A 16972-nucleotide genomic window follows, 5' to 3' on the forward strand; every position below is an offset into this window, starting at 1 on the left:
GGTTTCATTCAGTACCATCTAAAATTATATAAGCCATTTTGGTTTCAGGTAGCTCTGAGGTTTCTTTGTGAGCCAATATAGAATTCAAGGTTCTTGAGCAATTTCTCCACATATAAAAAAACTTTGGATTAAAATTTTTAAAAGATTAAAAGAAAGCCTGCTGGTGTGTTTAAAAAGCTCTGTTATAAACTGCTCAAAAATGAAAATGCTGCTGGGCATGATCTTGCATCCCTGTAATCCCAGCACTTGGGAGGCTGAGGCAGGAGGATCACTGTGAGTTCGAGGCCAGCCCAAACTACATAGTGAGACCCTGTCTCATAAAGCAAAAACCAAACAAGCAAACAAATGAAAATGCTTGTGCTACTTTGCAGCTTCCTAATAAAGTTTTACTTACCTGTAATTTAAAAGAGGTGATTTTATTGTGATACACTATATATATATATATGAAAGCACAGTGTGATTTCATAAGTGCTGCTTGTGTTTGCACTGCTCACCTCCTCTGCCCTAGGAGTGGTGGAGTGGCCTCAGGGAGCCTCCTCCTAGGCGCTGGGATTGGCTCACTTCCTCTGTCCTAGGAGGGGTGGAATGGTGGTGGGGAGCCTCCTCCTGGGTGCTGGTATTTGCTCACCTCCTCTGCCCTAGGAGTGATGGAGTGGAGTCAGTCTCTATTATTGATGTCCACACTTCAGCATCTAATACTAATGTACACAGAATGGCATCAAAGCTAATACAACATTTACTCTGTGGCTCCTAATACTAATTTAATATCCATACTCTAGCTCTGTTTTAGCAACATAATATCACAATATGGAGTCCTAATACTAATAAAACATTCACACAGTGGCTTCTTCATATGAATAAATTATCCACATACTGGCCTCTAATACTATGACAGTATCCTTACCATGGCCCTTTATTAATTACATACTATTTATTCTGTGACTTATAATATCCACACTGTGGACTTTTCAGACTAATATAAAATACCAGAATTTTTTTTCTTCAGACAGCATCTCACTATGTAGTCTAGGTGCCCTGGAACTCAAGTCCTCTTCCCTTAGCCTCTCAAGTGTTTGGATTACAGATGTGTTCCACCACATTGGCTCCTAGTGGCATCTTAATATAATATCCACACTGTGGCCTTTAGTGGTCATTTAATGTCCACAGTGTGGCCTGTCATACTAATTTTATATCTATACACCAACCAATAGTACTAATATATCTTCTGTGTTCTCTGATACTAACAATATCTATGCAGTGCCCTCCAGTACTTATGTACAATAATACTCAGACATTGCCCTCAGATACTGATATACTATCCATACAGTGGTCTCTAAGTGTAATATCCACACTGTGACCACTTCATAATGTCATGATAATATTCAGAGAGTGGCATTTCTAATGTAATGTCCACACAATGGACCTTGAATATATAATTTCCAGATAGTGGCCACTACAGCTTGTATCTCAATGTTTCCCCAAAGCCTGGCACTGTAGGTGAGGCTTTTCAGAGCTGGCCAGATCTAGGGTGTGTGATACTGGGGTTAACAGTGTGTGGTACTACATTATTCCACTGATTGGAATTAGCAGGGTGCTGGGTGTGGCTGAATGGATTTACTTAAAACAGAAGCCCCACCATGGGTGTGGGTGGCACCACCCAAAAGGTGGGTAGTCTGGAGGGGATGAAAGGGAGAGGCAGGCTTGCTTCCTTCTTCTTGCCATGCTTTGAACTATTTCTCCTCTGCGATGCCCCTCTACCATGCTACCCTGACTTGTAACCAGCTGACTATGGACTGAAACCTCTACAAATTGTGAGCTGAAATAAACCTTTCCTTTTTTAACATTGGGTGTTGGATATTTTGTCTCAGCAATGAGAAAAGTAACTAAGGGAGTGGCATTTAAATTTAACAAAATATGCATACTTTGGTATTTCATATTATTATCATTCATTGTCATTCTAATTTCCATACAGAAGGACAATGGTTTTACAGCTCTGGGTGGACTGCATTTTGGTAGGGTTATTGTGACAGTTAAGGATTGAGTGGCACCTTGACTGGCTTTGAGATCTACCTAGAGGATTGGTGGAATACATTTCTTTGTGTCTCTGTGTCATGAACGTATAACTTTGATGTCTCTATGTCAGCCCTCACCACAACATCTTTGGCACTGTTCCCATGCTCTGCTTCTTTACCACCATGAAGTAAGAGGCTTTACTCAGTCACACACTTCCTCCATGATGTTGATTCTTTGAGGCCAGCCAACCATGGACTGAATCCTCCACAAATATGAGACAAATTGAACCTCCCCTTCTTCCTTTTTTTTTTTTTTGGATTAAATTCTTTTATTGGTACATCGTAGGTATACAACACAATTACATTTCTCATTGGGAATTGTGCCTTTACATAATGCATCTTGGTTCTTATTTTTTCCCCATTCCTAGTCCACCCTTCCCTATTTACAAAGACTTTATTTCCATTTTTTCCATTTCTCATCATTTTTCCTTTCCCTTCTTTCCTTTCCCCTGCTGTAGGGGACAGGGGAAGGGGACGTTACCAGAACCTCTGCAGTGAGTCCTGGTCTCCTGCGAGCCACGGCAGCACACGGCGAATTACAGGAAAGGTAGAAAAATGAGACTGAGAAGAAGCTGAGCTTTGGTTCTGATCAGTGCTGCTCTGGGCAGCAAAGAAAAAGCCCCCAGCTTACCACACCTTTTATTCAGTACATCGGGAGAAACAAATGTAACAAATGACTTGCAGAGAGTTCAATAGTTCACATTGGGATAAACAAGGTGTAACGGAAGGCTTGCAGAGAGTTCAGTACATCTCCGGCAAACAAGATGTTAATCAGTCCAAGAACAATGAGGAACTGAGCAGATGTTTGTTCTCCCAGGATGTTTCCTGTCCTGGAGAATCACAGCATCACTGGATCAGTGAAGTCTCAGTTGTGACCGGACGCCAAACTGGAGTTGTTCTGTAGCTGGGCTGTAGGCAAGAGAACTAGGCTAACCAAATAATTTTTCCCTAGAATTATGTAGCATTGCTCCCAACACCCTGCCCCTCCCACTACCCCTACCCCTTTGGACCTTTTTTTCCTATTTTACATTATCGATTTTTCATTCTAATCATTGGTACAGTTTAGGTATACAATATAATGACATTCATCATTGGAAATTTGCACCTTTACATATTCTCTCTTGGTTCTTTTTTTCCCATCTTGCCCAGCCCTCCCTTCAATCCCTCCAGTCCTCCCTATTTACAAAGATTTTGTTCCTATTTTTCCATTTTCTCATATTAATCCCATTCCCTTCTATCCTTTCCCCTAGCCCTCCCACTTCCTTCCCCTTTGCCCCTTTTCTTCCTATTTCACATTACCTATTACACATTTAGTCCTTATTTACACTTTCAGTTTCTCACACCAGAGAAACTATTCAGTATTTACACATGTGTGTCCTATTTATTTCACTTAAGAATATTGCCTCAATGTGCATCCATTTAGCTATAAATGTCCCTAATTTCTCATTTTTTTGTGGCTGAGTAGTACTCCATTTTATTAAAAAACCACATTTTCTTTATCCAGTCTCCAGTTGATGGGCATTTGGGCTGTTTCCAAGTTTTAGCTATTACAAACTGTGCCGCTATGAACATGGGTGCACATATATCACTGTGGTAAGATTCTTTTAATTCTTTGGGGAAGATCCCCAGCAGTGGAATAGTGGGGTCAAATGGGACTTCCAGTCCTAGTTCTTTGAGGTATCTCCATACTGATTTCCACAGTGCTTGCACCAGTCTACACTCCCACCAGCAGTGGAGCAGGGTTCCTCTTTCCCCACAGTCCCACCAGCATTTGTTATTGGTTGATTTCATGATAGCAGCCATTCTTTCTGGAGTGAAGTGGAATCTCAGCATTGTTTTCATTTGCATCTCTCGAATGACCAGTGATGTTGAACATTTTTTCATGTATTTATTTGCTATTTCTACTTCTTTATCTGAGAAATGTCTGTTCATTTCAGATGCCCATTTTTTGATTAGGCCTTTAAATTTGGGAGAACCTCCCCTTCTTTAGGTTGTGGATGTCAGGAGTTGTGTCTTCACAGTGAGAAAGCTCACTAATACACTTAGCTGCTATAGTGATTTTTCTTTTTGGTACTGGGGATCAAACTTGGGTCCTTCCACTTGCCAGGCAGGCAGCAGAACCACTGAGCTAAACCCCTGTCCCTGCTATAGTGATGTTTGATGTTTCTTTTTTGGAATAATAATGATCATAGAAAAAATATTTAATTTCCCAATAATTTCAAACTTATTGGACATCTGCAATCATGTTATGGATACCCCATCATTTATGCACTCACCTTCTCCAGTGGTTACTGCCTTTCCTAATTTGCAAGTCTGTAAGAAAAATGGCAGTGTATTTTACCCAAAGTAGAGGCACTCCCAGGTAGCCATCACAGAGCCCCCATGTAAGGAAGTTAAAGGGTTTTGGTATGAATGTCCAGTCCATGGTCCAACTTCAGTTTCACCTCTTGTCTCACTTAGAAGAATTCTTTTTTCCATTTGGATCCAACTTTCTTTTCTGAAACTTGTTATGGGGCTGTTTTCCAGTGCCATGACCTTGTCAGAGATAAAGAACATATTCATTTTTGTTTGAATACATATTTTCTGTTCTTTTGTGTATCTACTTAGGAATGGAAAGGCTGAGTAGTATAGTAGGTCTATATTCTACTTTTTGAGGAAGTGCCTAAGTATTTCACCCAGAGCCTGCACCATGTGTAAGGTTTCTAATTTCTGCTTCCTTACCAACACTTGCCACCTTAAATTATATTGATGATAGGTGCTGCAGTAGGAGTGAAGGAGAACCTCACTGTGGTTGTAGTTTGCATTTGCTTAATGGCTGAGATGCTAAGCATACTTCTGTTTTTATGTGGAAAGGGTAGGGTACTTGTTTCACATTCTGACTCTCTGGTATTTGTTTGAGTCATCAGTTCTCAGTGTCAACATTCACTGAGTTGATGGCCCACAGGACCATGGTCATTCAGTTAAGAGAGGCAAAGTCACATCCAGCTGTTGAATTCTCTCATTCCTAAGTTTGTAACAGATGGACCTGCTGACAGCACTCCTTGCCATTCCCCATGCTACAGATCATCAACAGCCTGTGTTAGTTACTTTTTGCTTTGCTGAGACTGAACACCCAATGCCTGAAGTTAAAGGAGGGAGGGTGTATTTCAGCTCACAGCTTGGAGACATTTCAGTCTATGGTCGGTTGGCTCCAAGGCAGGGAGACAGAGCAGAGGGGCATCACAGAAGAGAAACAGCTCAGGCAGAAGGCAGAAGGCAGAAAGCAGCAGCAGCAGTGGCAAATTCTCCCTTTTATCCCTTCCAGGATACCTGCCTTTTGGGTGTCACAGGGTGGGCCTTCCCATTATCCACACCCAGAACTATGCTAAACCAAAGTGGACTAGCTTAGTAATCACATACTCTTAATCCCAGTATCATACCTTTCACCCCAGCATCACATACTCTAGCTCCAGCCACCTCCACAAAGCCCACTGTGACCACATGAGGCTTTAGGGGGACATCTAGATGCAAGCCATAATAAGCCCCTTGCTTGACCAGCTGCTACATGTGAACAGATCACTTTTTTATTCAGCTGGAAGGAGGTCATCAGCATAGGGAGAAAATGCCCACTGACACCGCTTTGACCTTATCTCTCCACCACATCTCCCCCTGACCTGGACATGTATTTCTGGGCCATGGTCAACTAGGTGAGTGTACACTGTTCTCCACGGCCCAGAGTCACCTCTGCTTGAACTCATACCTGTGGGACACATGACCCTTTCACAGCTCCTACTTCCTTGCTGGATTTGTTGATTCTTGTTAAAATCATCCCAGGCTTCCCATCCTGTACCTTTTTGCTCTGGGGTTTGTCAGGGCAGCCCTCAGTTTTCATTGTGTGGATTCCCAGCCTTCCTTTCTTGCCCTTTCACAGCTCAGGGCAGCCCCAGGTTCTGCAGACCACAGGCTCCTCCTGAGCCCTTTCCACCTGCATGTTCCTTCCTGTCCCAATTTTTGAGAGACTCCTCTGCCCCTGGGGAAGTGACTTGAGCCCTTGTGTCTATGACTTCCAAGTCCCATCCCATTGCCTTTGTTTTCTAGTATGCTTTTCCCCTGTCACCCTACTGGGAAGTGAGAACTTCTGGGCAGGGGCTTCTTTATTTCACCCCAGTGTACCCACAGGTGGGGAGGGAGGAGGAGGTGAGGAGCAGAAACCAAGAGACGGAAAACAGGAGAGTGACACAGAGGGTAATAGAAGACAAGTAACTGGACAGGATCCTATGATTGGATAGGAATAGAAAAGAGACCCAGCCCTGTATTTCTGACACTCACATAGGAATGTGAAACTTTGGGGCTTCTTTTGAGGGAAGACAGCACTGACCAAGGAGAGGGAAGCCACTCTGATCACAGAATAAATGGGTTTTCTTGGATAGGGTTAGGTACCATAATTTCTAGTGGCCAAAGGTACAGTTTGAGAAGATGTTTCTTCCTTTGTGAGACACAAACTTTTGTGTAATCATGGTCAACTCATCCTCTGGGCTGTTGAAGTTCTGTGCGTCTGTTGCCATTGTGCTATACAAAGCCTTCCAGCCTTGTGGGTCTGGGCCCCATGATGGATCCCAAGGAGGTTAGGTGTTTGGACTGCTGAGTGTTTGCATAAGGGTGGAGGTAGAAAAGATGGGAGAATAAAAGCACATCCCATTTTCAGTGAGAGATAGGCAGAGTTAATCCTACACTGTAGTCTGGGCCAAAATCCTCTTTGTTGTTGCTTTCATTGGTATACACTTACGATTCATAATAGTTGCAGTTATCCTGGGGAATTGGCACATGTACGTATTGCACCTTAATCATTTTCCCTTTCCCTTTCCCTCCCAATCTTCCCCTCTTTCCAATCCCAGGTCCCCTTCTCTTCCCCACAAAAATCTATGTCCCTTTTTCATTTCTCCTTTCTTTTATGTAGCTCTTTCAATTATGTATATGTTTAGTTTCTCCTATAAAGGAAAGTATTCAATATTTAACTCTTTGTGTCTGGCTCATTTCACTTAGCATTATAGTCTCAGGATGCATCCATTTTTCCACAAATGAATCAAATTTATCTCCATTTTTGAGACAGGATCTCACTATAGTTCAGGCTTGCCTTGAACTGGCTATGAAGACCAGGCTAACCTCGATCTCACAGTAATCTTCCCACCTCAGCCTCCTACAGGAAATTTGTCTCTTTATGGTGAGTAGTACTCCATTTTGTATATATGCCAGATTTTCTTTATGCACTCATCTGTTTATGGATATGTAGGTTGTTTCCAAAATTTAGGTATTATGAATTGTGTTGCTATAAACAGGGAATGCATGTAACTCGGTAAGATGTCCTTAAATATTTTGTGAAGATGCCCAGAAGAGTTATACCTGAGTCAAATGGATCTCTGGTTTTAGTTTTTTGGAGGAATCTCCAGAGTGGTTGTACTATTTCTTCTTGCAATAAACTTTGCAGAATGGTTCCCTTTTCCACTCATCCCCACCTGTATTATTTTTGAGTTCCTGAAGCATGCTTACTGGAACAAGCCCAAACTTAAGTGGGTTTTGATTTGAATTTCTCTAATGGACAAAGATATTGAACAGACTTTTCTGCATTTTGTGGCCATAAATGCTTCTTTTGTGAAGTGTCGATTCACTTTGAGTTCTCATTTTAAAAATTTTGTCTTTTATTTTGGAGTATTTAATGTTTTTGAGTTTTTAAAATACAATTTAAAGGTTAGTTCTCTGTCCAAGGAATAGCTGACAAAGATTTTCCCACCCCAGAGCTTCTCTAGTCTGTTGTTTCCTTTGCTATAAAAATCTTAATTTGACATAATCCCATTTGTTGATTGCTGATATTATTTTTTGTGCAATTGAGTTGTTCAGAAATTCTTTGCTCCTGCCAATATCTTCAAGAGCTTTATCTGTTTTATGTTCCATCATATTCAGTGTTTCTAGTTGAATGTCTAGTTCTCTTGTCCATTTTTATTTGGTTTTTCTAGAGAATGTATGAGAGATGGGTCTGGATTTTATTTTCTGTACTAGGATCATGAGTTTTTCCAGCACAGTCTTTGAAGAGGCTGTCTTTCTCCATTGTATGTTCTTTTTCCCTTTGTCCAAAATCAAGTGGTTAAAGGTGTCTTGGTTTGTTTCTTCAGTCTGAATTTTATTGTGGTCCATGTGTATGTTTTGGTGACAATACCATGATATATTTATCACTATAAGTTTGCAACATAACTTTAAATCTCAAATAATGATTCCTCCTGCTTTGCTCCTATGCTCAGGGGTTCCTTGGCTACTCTTGGTCTTTTCTCATTTTCTTTTCCAGTACTGCAGCTCCAACTCAGGACCTTGGGCTTGTGAGGCAGGTGTGGCACCACTGAGCTAAATTCCCAGCCCTCTGATTTCTTATGAATTGTAGACATGTACTTTATACTTTTGTAAAGAACACTGAAAGTAGTTTGATGACAATTGCATTAAAAATATCAGGGAATACAAGGTCCTAAATTTGATCCCCAGTATGAAAAATAAAATATTTGGGAATATTGACATTTTGACAGCATTGATTGGCTGTACCTGTCCAGGAACAAAGTGTGTCTATTTTCTAGTCTCTTCAGTCTCTCTGTTATTTTGACTACTACAGTTTTACTTTTAGAGGATGTTTACTTTCTTTGTTACATTCATTCTCAGTGATTAGTACTTTTTGAAGCTGTCATTCTTGGGAGTGTTTACTGATTTCTTTTTTCAGTGGGATCATGCCTTGTCCACAGGAACAATATTGATTTTGTACCTTGAATTATTTGTCATGATTTTGTTTTGTATGGTGTGATATTGTCTGGTTCAGAAATTTTCCATTTTTTGTTGAACTGTTAGTTGTTGACATTGAGAAATATTTCTGTATTTTGAATACAAATTTATTTTGCAATATTTGTTTTTAGAGGAATAATTCAGTATTTGGCTTGTTTTATTGATATTAAAACAGGTCATAGAGTTCAAATTTTACTTTTCTTAGGGTTATCAAAATAATTGATATAGTGATACACCTAAATAATTGGTACATAACAATTGACTTATGTATATCAATTAAATACAATTTATATTTTTATGTAATTGATATATAGTAGAAACATGATATATATATATATATGTAATTGGTATATACAGATATTCCTCATTTAATGACTTACTTGTTTAATGACTGGAGTTATGACTGAGGCACACAGGATTTATGACCTGCTGCTGGGACTTACAACCTGTCTTTTTCTTTGTACGGTTCTGTACAACTTGTTTATAGAGCCTCAATGTGTTTTTTGGTACAGTACATTTTCTTTATACAGTGCTGTAATATTTGTAGTGCTGTATGGTACAGCACTGTAGTTTTATATTCTGTTATATATTACAGTGTTGTATGTAAGAGTTATGCAAATAAAAGCAAAGTCATCAAGGAATTTCCTTTCACCATTTTTTTGTTCTGAATATTGTAATGTACATACCATATGCAATTCCTAATCTATTGGCCAATTCATTTAATGATTTAGTTACAGAAACAAAAACTGGTCAATAAATGAGGAATACTGGTAATGCATAATATATCAATTTTATGTAATTGATATATAATAGATACACAATTGATATTTACATATATGTATTTGATATATCAAGATAATTGATATTTACTTTTGTGAATTATATCATACTAAGTTTGGCCTTTGTGTTTGAGTTACAGCTCAGATTCATGTTTGCAATCAAGTTAGATTTCAAGTCCAGGATCATGTTCAGTTTTGTGTTTGGGTTCCATTCTGGATTTGTATTCAGATTTGTGTATGGATTTGTGTTTGTGTTTTGGTTGCGTGAGGTACAGGGCTTATGTTGCCGTATGTGTGCAGATTTGTGTCCAGGCTTACATTAGGGTTTGATTCTGGGTTTGTGTTCAGGTTTGTGTTAGGATTTTGGTTTGTTTTGGTTCAGATACAGGGTTAATGTCCTGGGACATATTCCGATATATATTTGGTTTAGGATTATGGATAATGTTTGGGACTGTGTTTCACATTATAGTTGGGGTTTACAGTTTGGTGTTCGGTTTCTGTTTGAGTTAAGGGTTCTACTTTGAAGTTGTGGTTTGTGTATCAGTTTGCATTTATATTTTGTGTGGGTTGGTGTTTAGCTCTGTGCTCTAGTGAGGGTTTGGGTTAGCTTCAGGGGTTGGATGTGGATTACTGTAGGGTTAGGGTTAGGATTTAGGGGGTAGGGTTAGGGGTTAGGGTTTAGGGTTAAGGGTTAAGGGTTAGAGGTTAGGGTTAGGGTTTAGGGATTAGGGTTGGGGTTAGGGGTTAAGGTTAGGTTAGGGTTAGGGGTTAAGGATTAGGATTAGGGTTTAGGGTTAGGGTTAGGGGTTAAGGGTTAAGGTTAGGGTTTAGGGGTTAGGGTTGGGTTTAGGGTTAGGGTTGGGTTAGGGGTTGGGGTTAGGGTTAGGGTTAGGGTTTAGGGTTAGGGTTAGGGTAGGGTTAGCATTAGGGTGGCCTTGAACTCATGTCGATCCTCCTGCCTGAGCCTCTAGCATGAGTGGCAGGATGACAGGCATGTGCCACCATGCCTGGCTGAGGCCTCCATTTTCCAAGTGTATGCCTACTCATCCTGACTTGCACACGTCCCCCGATGGGATATGAGTGGAAGTGGTTGGTTTGAGGATGACCCCCTTGTGCAGTAGTTTCTGTGCTCCTTCCCTCAGTCTGGTTTGCAGGGAAGCCTTGGCCTGTCCCACTAGGGCCCCCTGGTGCCCCAACCTAGCCCGGGGCCTGGTGGCATCTGTTGTTCTGAGGATTGGGGACTGGACCACTGAGGGAAAGGGCACCAGGGTGTGTGTGTGTGTGCACGTGTGTGAGACAGAGTCACCCATGCCTTCGTGTGTCCTGTGTCATCTCCTCCTGGGCCATGCTCTGGAAGATCTTCATGAGAGTGGGTGGAAAAACCCCACAGAGTGGCTTTCCAAGCTGCTTCGAGAGAGGCGCCAGAGAGGAGCTGGTCAACCTAACTGACTGCACCACCCGGGAGGGAACTGCAGCCCCTCTGTTGGGGGTGAGGGGGCAGAGTGGTGGAGGGGGAGATGGAATCAGAGGCAGCCCAGGCCCCAGTGGTGGAGGTCCTTGGGTGTTCCCCTTGCTGTTATCCTAACTGGGACCATGAGCACCTAGGAGGGACCTTTGTTCTGGTTGGTTGGGACCAAATGTAGAGTGTTGTCCCTTGGTGCCACCTCACAGAGGTGAGATGACATGAGTGCAAAATGAAGCAAAGGAGCGAGGGCCTTCTCTGGCACTGTCTTTTTTGTTTTACTGTTTGTCTGTCCCTCTGCCTGTCTGTCTGTCTTTCTGTATGTATCTGGGGCAGTTGGGGATTGAATCCAAGGCTTCCACCACATGGAGCGACATTCCCCAGCCTTCTCTTCTCTTTTCTTCTCTTCTTTCTCTTCTTCTCTCTCTCTCTCTTCTCCCTCAGCAGGGCCTCACTGAGTCACTGAGTTGCCCACGCTGGGCTTGAACTTGTGGATGACATGGAATTCGCACTGTCTGTCCTTCTGGGAAGGCCAGAACTGAAATGCTAGAGGGCTCAGGCAGCATTGGTTGGTGAGAGACAGGGATGGATGGGGGAGTGAGCCCTCTTGGGAACTCTGGATGGGGGAGTGTGAAGACCAGTCTGTTTCCTTAGTCAGATTTCATGCTATGGACTTCTGACCCCTACACTAGGTCCTTCTGCCCCCTCATGGGTTTGTGGAACCAGTGAATGAGGAGAAAATTCTGTTTTGACCTAAAATAGGTTAAGTGGGAGGGTGTTCACAGTTGCAGACAGAGGTGCTTTTTGGCCCAGGAGGGAAGAGGGGAAGAGGGAGGGAAGAGGGCCTTGCTGGGAGGTGACTAAAGTAGGAGAAAAGGAAGTGTGTGTGTGTGCTTGTGTGTGTATGTTGGGGGGGTTGGTGGGGTGGCATTGCTTTGCTTAAGGAGGGGAGAAGTAGTCATGTGTTTTCTGAAAATGGGGCAGAAGTTTTTTGGGAATCTTGGTGGAGCCTCTCTTCTTCCTGTTCCTTCCTGTCATTGTCATGGCAGCCATCAATTGTCATGGCCCCGAGGGGCGAGCCTTGTGGTGTCCAGCAGATAGGGCATTTTGAGGGAGGGAGGGAGGGGTTGGTTGTCCAGTGGTCATGCTGGTGCCCATCTTTGATCCAACCGTTTTTGGCCAGCCTTCCCAAACAAGGAAACTCTGGCTCCCATCCTCAGAGACGAACAAACCAGATTAGTGCAGAGTAGAAACATGGCTAGGTCCCGGAGGCAGGATGATACTGAGGTGGCTGGGGTGACAGTGATTCCCGGACCACTCTGGGCATGCATGCGTGCGTTCATCTTTCATCTATCAGTGTAGCCAGTGACCTGGGAGCACTCTCTACCTTCTGCTCAAAGCTGCTATGAACCTAAAGCCATTCCAGAAAGTAAATGTGTTTCTAGAGAAAGAAAGGAAGGGAGGACCGGAGAGAGAGAGAGAGAGAGAGAGAGAGAGAGAGAGAGAGAGAGAGAGAGAGAGAGAGAGAGAGAGAGAGAGAGAGAGAGAGAGAGAGAGAGAGAGAGAGAGACGGAGACCCTTCTGGGGCCACAGCAGAGCCTTGCTCAGTCTAGCGTGTGTGCTGATGGGGTGAAGATGTGTTTTCACCCTGTTGCATTCACAGACAGCAGACACACATAGGAGAATGTCTGGTGTGACTGAGTGTGGTTGGCCAAGCAGGGTGGTGGTGTGACAAGGGGCAGGTATTCATTTGAAAGACAGGCAGGCAGGTGGGCAGGCAGGCAGCGTGGGGTCGTCATGGCACCGGTGGAGTGAGAATCTGTCCCCTGGCCAGGAGGAACACACTGTGACAGGCAGGCCGGGCTGTGTGAGGGGAGAGGAGGTGGGAGATGTGCCCACAGATGAGTGGAGGGGTGGACAGATGGATGGATGGCATGGCGTGGGAGGTGGCTTCCCACCTGCAAATGTGCAGTGGGCAGGTGGGCGGGCTGTCCATCCTTGGGGAGGCTGTTTGTTTAAGGCCCATCACTTCTCTGTGGAAAGCCATGCTGCCGCCGCCACCGTTCGTTCCCATCCTGACCCTGGAGCTGCTCCTACCTTCCTGGCCTGTCCTCATCAGCCCACCATGCCCCATGTGGCTTTCCCCTGGACCTCCTCCCGCCCTGCCCATGCACTTTATTTACCTCATGATCGATCGATCTATCCATCCATGGGTGGGTGCCTTCATCCTCACTGGCCCAGGTGGGCACGGTGAGTTTGGATTCCTCTCTGAGGAAGTGGTGGAAGCATCCCTTCCACTCTGGGTTCAGGTCACAGGCTACATGGAGCCTCCCTGGATTTCTGGCTGTCTGTCCTTCCATTTCTCCTGACCACCACACAGCACAGACACACCTATCCGTTGGGCAGCACGAATGACCTGTCTCTGCTCTCAGACGGACCGTGTCCTCCATCTGGCCCTGGTCTTCCTTTCCCTCACTGCTACGGCCTGGATGCTTCCTGGGGGTGTGCACTGGGGACCCTGGACTTTGACTCTGTTTTTTCAATAGAATCACAGGGTCTCGCTGTGTGGTCTGGGGTGGCGTGGAACTCCTGGCACTCTTCCTGCCCGCCTGCCTCCCTTAGGCTCCCCGAGTGCTAGGATGACAGAATGACAGGTGTGTGTCACCACACCAGTCTTCCATGCCTGGTACTGAGGATATTTTTCTAATGGGGTGTGTGTGTGTGTGTGTGTGTGTGTGTATGTGTGTGTTTTGAGACAGAGTATCGCTCTGTCATTCCAGCTGGCCTTGAACTCACTCTGTAGCCCAGGCTGGCCTGGAACTCGCAGCCATCCTCCTGCCTCGGGCCCAGGGAGTGGGGTGTGTGGTTTGGAGCAGGACCTTCACACTGAGCTACATAACCAGCCCCGATCTAAAATTTTTGATGATGATTTATCTCCCCCTACCCCCGTACTGGGGATCGATTGAACTCAGGGCCTTGTGCTTGCCGGGCAGATGCGGCGCCGCTGAGCTACATCCCTGGCCCAGTGTTCTTAATCATCATCACCACCATCATCACCACCATCATCACCACCATCATCATCATCTTGAGGCGGGCGGGGCATCTCGCTAGCATCCCCTGACTGGTCTGTTCAGGCCGAGGGGGACAGCAGGCGGGGGAGAGCAGGGAGAGCAGGGGTCACCAGCACGGGGCTGGGCCAGGGGAGTGGGGGAGGAATTTGGCTCCGTCACTGCCCCTTCCCCACCCGCAGCCCGCGCACCCGTCTTGGGGACACTGCAAGCTGGGAGGTCCTTGTCTTGTCCCCTAGAGGGTTGAACGTTCTGCCTCCTGGACCCACCGGCCCCCTTCCTGCACCCTAGCGTTCTGGATTTTACAGCCCCCTCTCTCCCATCGATGTCAGGGTCTCCGTCTCTGGTCCTCGGACAGGGTACAAATCCAGAATCGGAAGCGGGCAGCAAGCCCGCGATCGGAGCCGGCGGGGGGTGGGGGGGCGGGCCCGTCTGGGAGTGTGGGGAGGGGCCAGGCCGGCCGCGGGCGCCTGCCTCGGGGAGGGGATCTGCGGGGATTCCCTCTTCTTTCTGCTCGATCTGGCTGTGGGCCTAAATGTGTCCCACCCAGAACGACAACGACGACAAAAAACAAAAAACCCGACCCCCCCCCCCCCCCACAGCGGAAGGAAGGCGAAGGTTCCCAGGGGAGCTCCCCTCGGGCGGGGCGGGGGGCCCTCCCCCTCCCCCTCCCCTCCCAGCCGCCCCCTCGCTCAGTGTCCGCCCCCCACCGAGTCCCTGCTCCCGCCCGCCCCCGCCTTTCCCTTGTCCCTCGCCTCATCTCCCGGCCCCTGACCCCCGGCCACCGCCACCGATCTCGCGCTCTTTCTCTCTTCCTCTGGCCTCCCGCTTCCTCCGCCCACCCTTCTGCCCCGGCTTCGGACCTTGTAGAAAGAATCCATTCGAGATAGAAAGGTGGCTTGTAAAGAGGTCTATGTAGGATGTACGGGAAAGTGGATCTAGGGAGGTTTCGGCCTCTTCGAGAGAAGGCGGGCAGTGTCAAGAAGAATTCTGCCTTGAACGGAAGCCTGGAGATAGACAGGGATAGCTGTAGATATATATTTTAAGGATACGTGTTAATACACACATATGCACACACACGTATTGTTTCATGCACACGACTTACTCCTGGATGGGCAGAGAGCCCTCTTTTTTTTTTTTTTTCTTTTTTGGACCGGGGATTGAACTCAGGACCTTGCGCTTGCGAGGCAGGCAGCAGCACCACTGAGCTAGATCTCCGGCTCTTGGCCGGCCCTGAATTTACCGTGTGGTCCAGGGTAGACTCAAACTCACCGTGATCCTCCCGACCCCGTCTCCCAACAGCTAGGATTACAGGTGTGCACTAGCATGCCTGCCTATAATTTTTTTTTTTTTGTATTTTAACACCCAGGGGCTAATCCTGGGTAATGTTATATCTGAATCTGTAATGTCAGTTTCTTTTTCTTTGTGGACGAAGGTTACTCCTGAGTACATGCATATACGTCTATAGATGCATACATACATCTATGTGCTTTCATACGAGTACGTAGGTGTGCGTGCATACACATATATACATGTACCTATGTACACAAACACATTCGTAAGTGTAGACATGTGCATGTGTTCGTACTTATATGCCTAGCACACACACACACATATAGATGTACGCGCATGCAGACATACACAAACGTACATATACACTTGGATGGCCATTTTTGGTTATGCACATGAGCCACTCCTGGATGTGCATGTATATGTGCGTGTGCATATGTGTTTTTTTTTAAATGCTCACGAGTTGTTCGGGGTGCTTGTGCGTGTGCGTGTGCGTGTGCGCGTGCATGCCTCGTTTTAGAAATAGAAGGCCTGTGTCTTCGGGCCTGAGACCTAATAAGCGATTGTACGTGTAAGATGTGTTGACTCTTTTGTTTCTAGACCTAAATCTGGCAGAGTACGGTATTCCGGGCCCCGTCACCCCCACCCCGCCCCGTTCTGGTCCCCTGGGGCCTGCTAAGGTCTGAGTACCGGCCTGACGCCACTGTTTACCTGGACCTCCGACGGGGGGGCGGGGGGAGACAGAGAGACAGAGAGAGATTCTCCTCCTCCTGCCTCCAGGTCGCCTTCTGCCCTGGAGAGAGGATGGGATCCAAGCGATCTTTCCACGGCCCTTCCTCGGTTTCTGTTCGTACTTTCGGTTTCGTAGCTCGAGCCTGCCCGTGACTTGGCGGGCGGGGAAGAGCCCGGCAACCTCTGGTGCTGCTCCGAGAGCTGTCCGATCCGCCCCCCCTCGCTTTCTCCTCCCTCCCCCCCTCCCCCCCGCACGGAGACCCCCCTGGTTGGACAACTCCGGGTGGTTTTCCACGTCCTGCCCCTTGAGCTCGGAGCTCGGAGCCCTCTGGCGATCGCGCTGGGTTCCGCTGCTGTTCGAGGCGGCTGTGGGGCTCCACCTGCTGGGCACTTTGGTTTGTTTCTCTGACCTACTCTGCTGTCGGCGTGGTAAGGGATGAAATATGGTTTCTGTAACGGAGATAAGAGTCCCAGGCAAGGCGGGACTGCTAGGCGGGACTGCAGCGGTCGTGCCCGAGCGGACCTGCCTGGCCTGGTAGTGGGAGATTGGGCCCGCCGGGCCATGTCATTGGTGTCTGTCGCTGTGCTCTCTGGCTTGGGCCCCGCGGAGGCTGGGTTGGAAGAGGTGGGTGGTCGACCTGGGCGGGTCGACCAGCACTCCCTCCCGCTTATCAGCGGGACCTCCGGTCCGGTCAGTCTGGTCTGGTCTGGCTACACCAGGAGGCTCGGGCAAGGGGGCCGGGGGTGGCGGTGGTGGTGGTGGTGGTGGTGGTG

The 16972-nt window shown here is 46.3% G+C and overlaps 1 long non-coding RNA gene across 2 annotated transcripts; it reads right to left on the bottom strand.

Annotated features, from left to right (window-relative positions):
- Positions 1 to 3923: 3923 nt before the first annotated feature.
- LOC101724142 (uncharacterized) lies at positions 3924 to 16606 on the bottom strand. 2 transcript variants are annotated; one of them, XR_002393037.2, is made up of 3 exons: positions 16178 to 16432; positions 15040 to 15183; positions 3924 to 4607 (listed from the first exon to the last, which is right to left on the bottom strand). It is a non-coding gene; the product is annotated as an uncharacterized LOC101724142 (long non-coding RNA). The 2 variants fall into 2 exon arrangements; XR_015449454.1 differs by lacking the exon at positions 3924 to 4607 and having other exon boundaries at positions 15072 to 15183; positions 16178 to 16606.
- Positions 16607 to 16972: the final 366 nt, after the last annotated feature.

The sequence above is a fragment of the Heterocephalus glaber genome, unplaced genomic scaffold (genome assembly GCF_053883595.1).
Source record: "Heterocephalus glaber isolate CG9 unplaced genomic scaffold, H.glaber_assembly_v1.0 deba00000678, whole genome shotgun sequence".
NCBI lineage: Eukaryota > Metazoa > Chordata > Mammalia > Rodentia > Bathyergidae > Heterocephalus > Heterocephalus glaber.